The following is an 8,431-nucleotide window of genomic DNA, read 5'->3' on the forward strand; positions in this document are numbered from 1 at the left end:
AAAAATAAAGTTTTCCCCCCAAAAAATGTAAAGTTTCAAGTAAAAATAAACAAAAATGTCATTTTACCCAAATAAAGTAAAAAAAAATTGGTAAAAAAAGTGAAAAAAAAAGTATACATATTAGGTATCGCCGCGTCCGTATCGACCAGCTCTATAAAAATATCACATGACCTAACCCCTCAGATGAACACCGTAAAATATAAAAAATAAAAACTGTGCTAAATAAACCATTTTTTGTCACCTTACATCACAAAAAGTGTAATAGCAAGCGATCAAAAAGTCATATGCACCCCAAAATAGTGCCAATAAAACCGTCATCTCATCCCGCAAAAATTATACCCTACCCAAAGTAATCGCCCAAAAACTGAAAAAACTATGGCTCTCAGACTATGGAGACACTAAAACATGATTTTTTTTGCTTCACAAATGAAATTATTGTGTAAAACTTACATAAATAAAATAAAAAGTATACATATTAGGTATCGCAGCGTCCGTAATAACTTGCTCTATAAAAATATCACATGACCTAACCCTTCAGGTGAATACCGTAAAAAAAATAAAAATAAAAACGGTGTAAAAAAAGCCATTTTTTGTCACCTTAAATCACAAAAAGTGTAATAGCAAGCGATCAAAAAGTCACACGCACCCCAAAATAGTGCCAATAAAACTGTCATCTCATCCCGCAAAAATCATACCCTACCCAAGGTAATCACTCAAAAACTGAAAAAATTATGGCTCTCAGACTATGGAAACACTAAAACATGATTTTTTTTGTTTAAAAAAAGAAATCATTGTGTAAAACTTACATAAAAAACAACCTGGTCTATAAAAATATCACATGATCTAACCTGTCAGATGAATGTTGTAAATAACAAAAAATAAAAACGGTGCCAAAACAGCTATTTCTTGTTATCTTGCCTCACAAAAAGTGTAATATAGAGCAACCAAAAATCATATGTACCCTAAACTAGTACCAACAAAACTGCCACCCTATCCCGCAGTTTCTTAGATGGGGTCACTTTTATGGAGTTTCTACTCTAGGGGTGCATCAGGGGAGCTTCAAATGGGACATGGTGTCAAAAAAACCAGTCCAGCAAAACCTGCCTTCCAAAAACCGTATGGCATTCCTTTCCTCCTGTGCCCTGCCGTGTGCCCGTACAGCGGTTTACGACCACATATGGGGTGTTTCTGTAAACTACAGAATCAGGGCCATAAATATTGAGTTTGGTTTGGCTGTTAACCCTTGCTTTGTAACTGGAAAAAAATTATTAAAATGGAAAATCTGCCAAAAAAGTGAAATTTTGAAATTGTATCTCTATTTTCCATTAATTCTTGTGGAACACCTAAAGGTTTAACAACGTTTGTAAAATCAGTTTTGAATACCTTGAGGGGTGTAGTTTCTTAGATGGGGTCACTTTTATGGAGTTTCTATTCTAGGGGTGCATCAGGGGCCTTTAAATGGGGCATGGTGTCAAAAAAAACAGTCCAGCAAAACCTGCCTTCCAAAAACCGTATGGCATTCCTTTCCTTCTGCGCCATGCCGTGTGCCCGTACAGCGGTTTACGACCACATATGGGGTGTTTCTGTAAACTACAGAATCAGGGCCATAAATATTGAGTTTGGTTTGGCTGTTAACCCTTGCTTTGTAACTGGAAAAAAAATCTTAAATTGGAACATCTGCCAAAAAAGTGAAATTTTGAAATTGTATCTCTATTTTCCATTATTCTTGTGGAACACCTAAAGGGTTAACAACGTTTGTAAAATCAGTTTTGAATACCTTGAGGGGTGTAGTTTCTTAGATGGGGTCACTTTTATGGAGTTTCTATTCTAGGGGTGCATCAGGGGCCTTCAAATGGGGCATGGTGTAAAAAAAAACAGTCCAGCAAAACCTGCCTTCCAAAAACCGTATGGCATTCCTTTACTTCTGCGCCCTGCCGTGTGCCCGTACAGCGGTTTACGACCACATATGGGGTGTTTCTGTAAACTACAGAGTCAGGGCCATAAATATTGAGTTTGGTTTGGCTGTTAACCCTTGCTTTGTAACTGGAACAAAATTCTTAAAATGGAAAATCTGCCCAAAAAGTGAAATTTTGAAATTGTATCTCTATTTTCCATTAATTCTTGTGGAACACCTAAAGGGTTAACAATGTTTGTAAAATCAGTTTTGAATACCTTGAGGGGTGTAGTTTCTTAGATGGGGTCACTTTTATGGCGTTTCTACTCTAGGGGTGCATCAGGGGGCTTCAAATGGGACATGGTGTAAAAAGAAAACAGTCCAGCAAAACCTGCCTTCCAAAAACCGTATGGCATTCCTTTCCTTCTGCGCCCTGCCGTGTGCCCGTACAGCGGTTTACAACCACATATGGGGTGTTTCTGTAAACGACAGAATCAGGGCCAAAAATATTGAGTTTGGTTTGGCTGTTAACCCTTGCTTTTTAACTGGAAAAAAATTATTAAAATGGAAAATCTGCCAAAAAAGTGAAATTTTGAAATTGTATCTCTATTTTCCATTAATTCTTGTGGAACACCTAAAGGGTTAACGACGTTTGTAAAATCAGTTTTGAATACCTTGAGGGTGTAGTTTATAGAATGGGGTCATTTTTGGGTGGTTTCTATTATGTAAGCCTCGCAAAATGTGACTTATTACTATATATTATACAGTGGGATGCGAAAGTTTGGGCAACCTTGTTAATCGTCATGATTTTCTTGTATAAATCGTTGGTTGTTACGATAAAAAATGTCAGTTAAATATATCATATAGGAGACACACACAGTGATATTTGAGAAGTGAAATGAAGTTTATTGGATTTACAGAAAGTGTGCTATAATTGTTTAAACAAAATTCGTCAGGTGCATAAATTTGGGCACTGTTGTCATTTTATTGATTCCAAAACCTTTAGAACTAATTATTGGAACTCAAATTGGCTTGGTAAGCTCAGTGACCCCTGACCTACATACACAGGTGAAGCCAATTATGAGAAAGAGTATTTAAGGGGGTCAATTGTAAGTTTCCCTCCTCTTTTAATTTTCTCTGAAGAGTAGCAACATGGGGGTCTCAAAACAACTCTCAATTGACCTGATGACAAAGATTGTTCACCATCATGGTTTAGGGGAAGGATACAGAAAGCTGTCTCAGAGATTTCCGCCGTCTGTTTCCACAGTTAGGAACATATTGAGGAAATGGAAGACCACAGGCTCAGTTCAAGTAAAGGCTCGAAGTGGCAGACCAAGAAAAATCTCAGATAGACAGAAGCGACGAATGGTGAGAACAGTCAGAGTCAACCCACAGACCAGCACCAAAGACCTACAACATCATCTTGCTGCAGATGGAGTCACTGTGCATCGTTCAAATATTCGGCGCACTTTACACAAGGAGATGCTGTATGCGAGAGTGATGCAGAGGAAGCCTTTTCTCCGCTCACAGCACAAAAAGTGCCGCTTAAGGTGGGCTAAAGCACATTTGGACAAGCCAGCTTAATTTTGGAATAAGGTGCTGTTGACTGATGAAACTAAAATTGAGTTATTTGGCCATAACAAGGGGCGTTATACATGGAGGAAAAAGAACACAGCATTCCAAGAAAAACACCTGCTACCTACAGTAAAATATGGTGGTGGTTCCATCATGCTGTGGGGCTGTGTGGCCAGTGCAGGGACTGGGAATCTTGTCAAAGTTGAGGGACGCATGGATTCCACTTAGTATCAGCAGATTCTGGAGACCAATGTCCAGGAATCAGTGACAAAGCTGAAGCTGCGCCGGGGCTGGATCTTTCAACAAGACAACGACCCTAAACACTGCTCAAAATCCACTAAGGCATTTATGCAGAGGAACAAGTACAACGTTCTGGAATGGCCATCTCAGTCCCCAGACCCGAATATAATTGAAAATCTGTGGTGTGACTTAAAGAGAGCTGTCCATGCTCGGAAGCCATCAAACCTGAATGAACTAAAGATGTTTTGTAAAGAGGAATGGTCCAAAATACCTTCAACCAGAATCCAGACTCTCATTGGAACCTACAGGAAGCATTTAGAGGATGTAATTTCTGCAAAAGGAGGATCTACTAAATATTGATTTCATTTCTTTTTTGTGGTGCCCAAATTTATGCACCTGCCTAATTTTGTTTAAACAATTATAGCACACTTTCTGTAAATCCAATAAACTTCATTTCACTTCTCAAATATCACTGTGTGTGTCTCCTATATGATATATTTAACTAACATTTTTTATCGTAACAACCAACAATTTATACAGGAAAATCATGATGATTAACAAGGTTGCCCAAACTTTCGCATCCCACTGTAGAAGTAGAGAAATTGAAACTTGGAAATTTGCAATTTTTTACACATTTTTGGTAAATTTGGTATTTTTTTATAAATAAAAATTATTTTTTTTTACTTCATTTTACCAGTGTCATGAAGTACAATATGTGACGAAAAAAACAATCTCAGAATGGCCTGGATAAGTCAAAGCGTTTTAAAGTTATCAGCACTTAAAGTGACACTTATTTCCTTAAGGTGAAATAGGGCTGAGTCCTTAAGGGGTTAAAGCAGGCATCCTCAAACTGCGGCCCTCCGGCTGTTGTAAAACTACAACTCCCACAATGCCCTGCTGTAGGCTGATACCTGTGGGCTGTTCGAGCATGCTGGGAGTTGTAGTTTTGCAACAGCTGGAGGGCCGCAGTTTGAGGATGCCTGGGTTAAAGGGTGGTGTAATATATTGCCATCTGCATCATGTTGAACTGCTTCCACAATCCCCATTAATCTGTTATTTCATATATAGAATTACTGTGCCTCAGTATTAAAGGGTGATCTAATATATCACCAGGTTAACTAACCCCTTCCCTCCAAGACATACTTGAAAAACATTACATACAGAGCCACATAACATACAGGATAATACAGCGCCACATACCTCTTACATTCAGTGACGTGTCCGCTAATGTAGAAGTTCTCTTTCTTTATCTCTCTTGTCTCTGCAGAGTTTGAAAAACAGACATCTTAATTTCCTACTTTTCCATCCTCCTCCCCACCTTCTGAGCACCCCATCCTGCCACCCACAATACTGTGCCCACTGTGCTCCCCAATACTATCCTGCAGAAACAGACAATCCCCCTGAAAATACTGGTACCACACAGATAGTTCCCCTTCAATAATTATTGCCACACAGTGCCCTAAAAAATAACCAACAAATAGTGTCCCTGAAACTTATAGTGCTGTAAACATAGTGTCCTCCAAAAATAATTGTGCTAAGCTGATACTGTGCCAGGGTCCTCCCAAAAGTCCCACCAATAGTAATAATTCTCTGCCAGAGTGCACTGTGTGGTAACAGTGCACCCAATAGTAAAAATATCCGTAATTTTGCCCCCAGAAGTAATAATGCCCCCAGTGGTGTACATAGAGAAGTAAGGGCCCCATAGCAAGGATCAAGCCAGGCCCCCACACAGGACAGAAGGGTTTATGCCTAAGCCCTTTTCAATTACCCTTGGGCCATTTTTCCACTGCTTCATTTTCTTAAAGTTGTTCCTTTAGAGGGTCCTGCCCAAGTTTTCGCCTACAGTAGAAGAGGAGATAATCCCAACTAAGACTGCGGCCCCCACTTGCCCAGCAGCAGTTGCATGGTATGCCACTATGGTAGTTACGCCCCTGATGCCCCCCTCCCAGTGCCCAAGTATTAAAAATACCCCCTTATAATGTGTGCCAGTACAAAAAATGACCCTTATAATGTTTGCCAGTAAAATAATCCCCCCTTGCAATGTGTGCCAATGCAAAAAATGCTCCCTTATAACATGTGCCAGTACAAAAAAAAAACCTTAGTGCCCCCTGTAGATCAAATGTTTTTATAGTGGCCACCTCAGAATGTGTGCCAGTACAAAAATGCTCCCTTATCATGTGTGCCAAGTACAAAAAATGGCCCCTTATGTGCCAGTAAAAAAAATGCTCCCTTATAATGTGTGTCAGTACAAAAAACGACCTCCTTTTAGTGCCCCCGGTAGAATTGATGTACCCATAATGGCCCCCTTATAATGTGTGGCAGTACAAAAATGCTCCTTTTTACAGCCGCAAAGTCCCCATAGTGCTTTCTCCAGTTACACAATAATGACCCCCAACCGATTGTGGCCAAATAAAAATAGTAAACTCAAATACTTACCTCCATTCTGCTGTCAGGGGTGCAGTGCAAGACACAGACATCATCTAGTCTGTGCACTGAGCTCTACACAGCACACACTTGGAGGAGAGGTCTCCTGCGGACTCCTCTACACGTGAAACTACAGCCGGTTTGGAGCACATGTTGCGAGAGGTCAGGGACGTGCGCAAGAGACAGGTGAGGGTGACACAAATGACGACCAAACAGATGTAGATGATGATGTAGCTGATCACACATGGGAGCCGGGAGAAGGGGGGCATCATCATCATCAGGGGCGATGGTGGCAGCGTGCCCGTGAGACAGCAGGGATGAAATAGTGGGAAATCTGCAGCCAAACCGTCTGCCACTCGGGAGACTACCTGTGAGGAACACACTAGCAGTGCACGGGTTCACAAAAGCAGCGGCAGGCAGGCATCATGCAGCAGTGGAGGGAAAATGCCATACTTGTCAGTGTGGGAATTTTTCACCAAGTTGCTGGGAGCGTTAGCATGGCAGCGTGCAGGATATGTGGGCATAAGATGAGGAGCGACCAGGGTGCGTATGTTGACATGATGGCCCTGCATCAACACATGAAATGTCACCATAAAGTGGCAAAATCACCCCCCGCACCCCTTCTCCAGCAGTCAGGGCTCGACAACGTCAGCAGAAGGTGAAGTGCCCTATAGCAGGAGTACATTGAAGTCTGGCCATTTGTGTGTATTTGCCCCTGTTTCCTCTTTGTAAAGTCATCAACTCGTTACTTTATTTAACTTGAAAGGTTCAGAAGAACCAGAGCCAGGGACCGGGGAGAAGACAGTGTTACCGGTGCATCTCTAATGGTGCCATATTGCTCCCTGGGCCTCTTATCCTGTATTAATGAGCACTTCCACAATGGTTGATAGCCACCCCCTTGATGTATCATGGACAGCAGATAATTGCCCCTTGCGCCACATCTGGCCCGCGTGTCTGTAGACTGAAAACTAGAATTTTTACTGGCGCAGCTATGTAGCATTTACTGCAGTTTCCCGTCACAAACTGCTATTTTGTACGGACTGTGCAGCGGTACCTATGGAAATGACAATGCAAATGAATTAGCAAAGATTTGAATGGATGCAATATATAGTACATACCAATACCTGCTTTATTCTGCAGTCTAATATGCTCGTAACGTGTATATGGGGCAAAGTTTAACTTCTCCTTAGGCAGAAGGTGAAATGGTATCTCTCTAGAGATGAGCGAATCAATTCTCAACTAATCAGATTCATTACGAATTTCACTAAAATTTGTCTGCCAAACTAATCTGAAGTTTTGGTGATTCACTTTCGATGAATAGCGCCAAAAAACTGCACCCTGCGCCATTTGTGAAAAATTGTCGGGAAAACAAGAAAGAGGAAGTATAGAGAAATAATTAGGTAGATTTAGGGTTTTATCAGGAAAAGCATTGAGTTAGACAGTGAGGGACTGGCCACTCAGAGCTGTTTGCTGTTTCATACAGCTTGCTGGCACGTTCTTCATTACAAAATTCTGCAACAAACACATTTTTTTCAGTATGAACAGTCAACCAACTTTTTTTTTCTACAGTTCATAGGCTTATTGCCAGCACCCCGATAGCATACATTCTGTTGCAAACGCTGAGTAATTGCCCCTTTTTTCAATTTTACAGTATCTACTGTTTGCAACTGGGCATTTTTAGCGCATTTTAGTGCATCAATATACTTAATTTAGTGAACTCATTTAGTCAACTTAATTTAGTGGCCCCATCTGCTGCTGAATTCCCACGCCTGCGCTGTAACGTTCCTCGATCGGCGCAGGCGTACTGAGTGAAGGAAGCGCGCTTGCCAGCTACTTCCTCAGTGCGCCTGCGCTGATTACGTCACACTACACCCGAAAGAGAAGACTGCCGGCATCAGCGATAATCGGCAGTCTTCTCTTCCGGGTGTAGTGTGACGTAATCGGCGCAGGTGCACTGAGGAAGAAGCTGGCAAGCGCGCGTCCTTCACTTAGTACGCCTGCGCCGATTGAGGAACGTTACGGGGCAGGCGCGGGAATTCAGCAGCAGACGGAGCCAGCGGGAGGAGGAGAGCGCTCGCTGGCCCTGTCTATCAAGAGGAGATGGGGCGTGTTTAGAAGCGGCAGATGTGGCGGCTACCAGCAAGTACACGCCCAACTTGCTGGTAGTGAAGAAATTTGCATATGATAAAAGTATGATTTTTACAAGAAATAAGCCACGGACAAAGGTAGGACATGTATGATTGCACTCAGCTGACATTAGCAAATAGCTAATGTCGGCTAATGAAAATTGCACAATGG

The sequence above is a fragment of the Bufo bufo genome, chromosome 6 (assembly GCF_905171765.1).
Source record: "Bufo bufo chromosome 6, aBufBuf1.1, whole genome shotgun sequence".
NCBI classification, from domain to species: domain Eukaryota; kingdom Metazoa; phylum Chordata; class Amphibia; order Anura; family Bufonidae; genus Bufo; species Bufo bufo.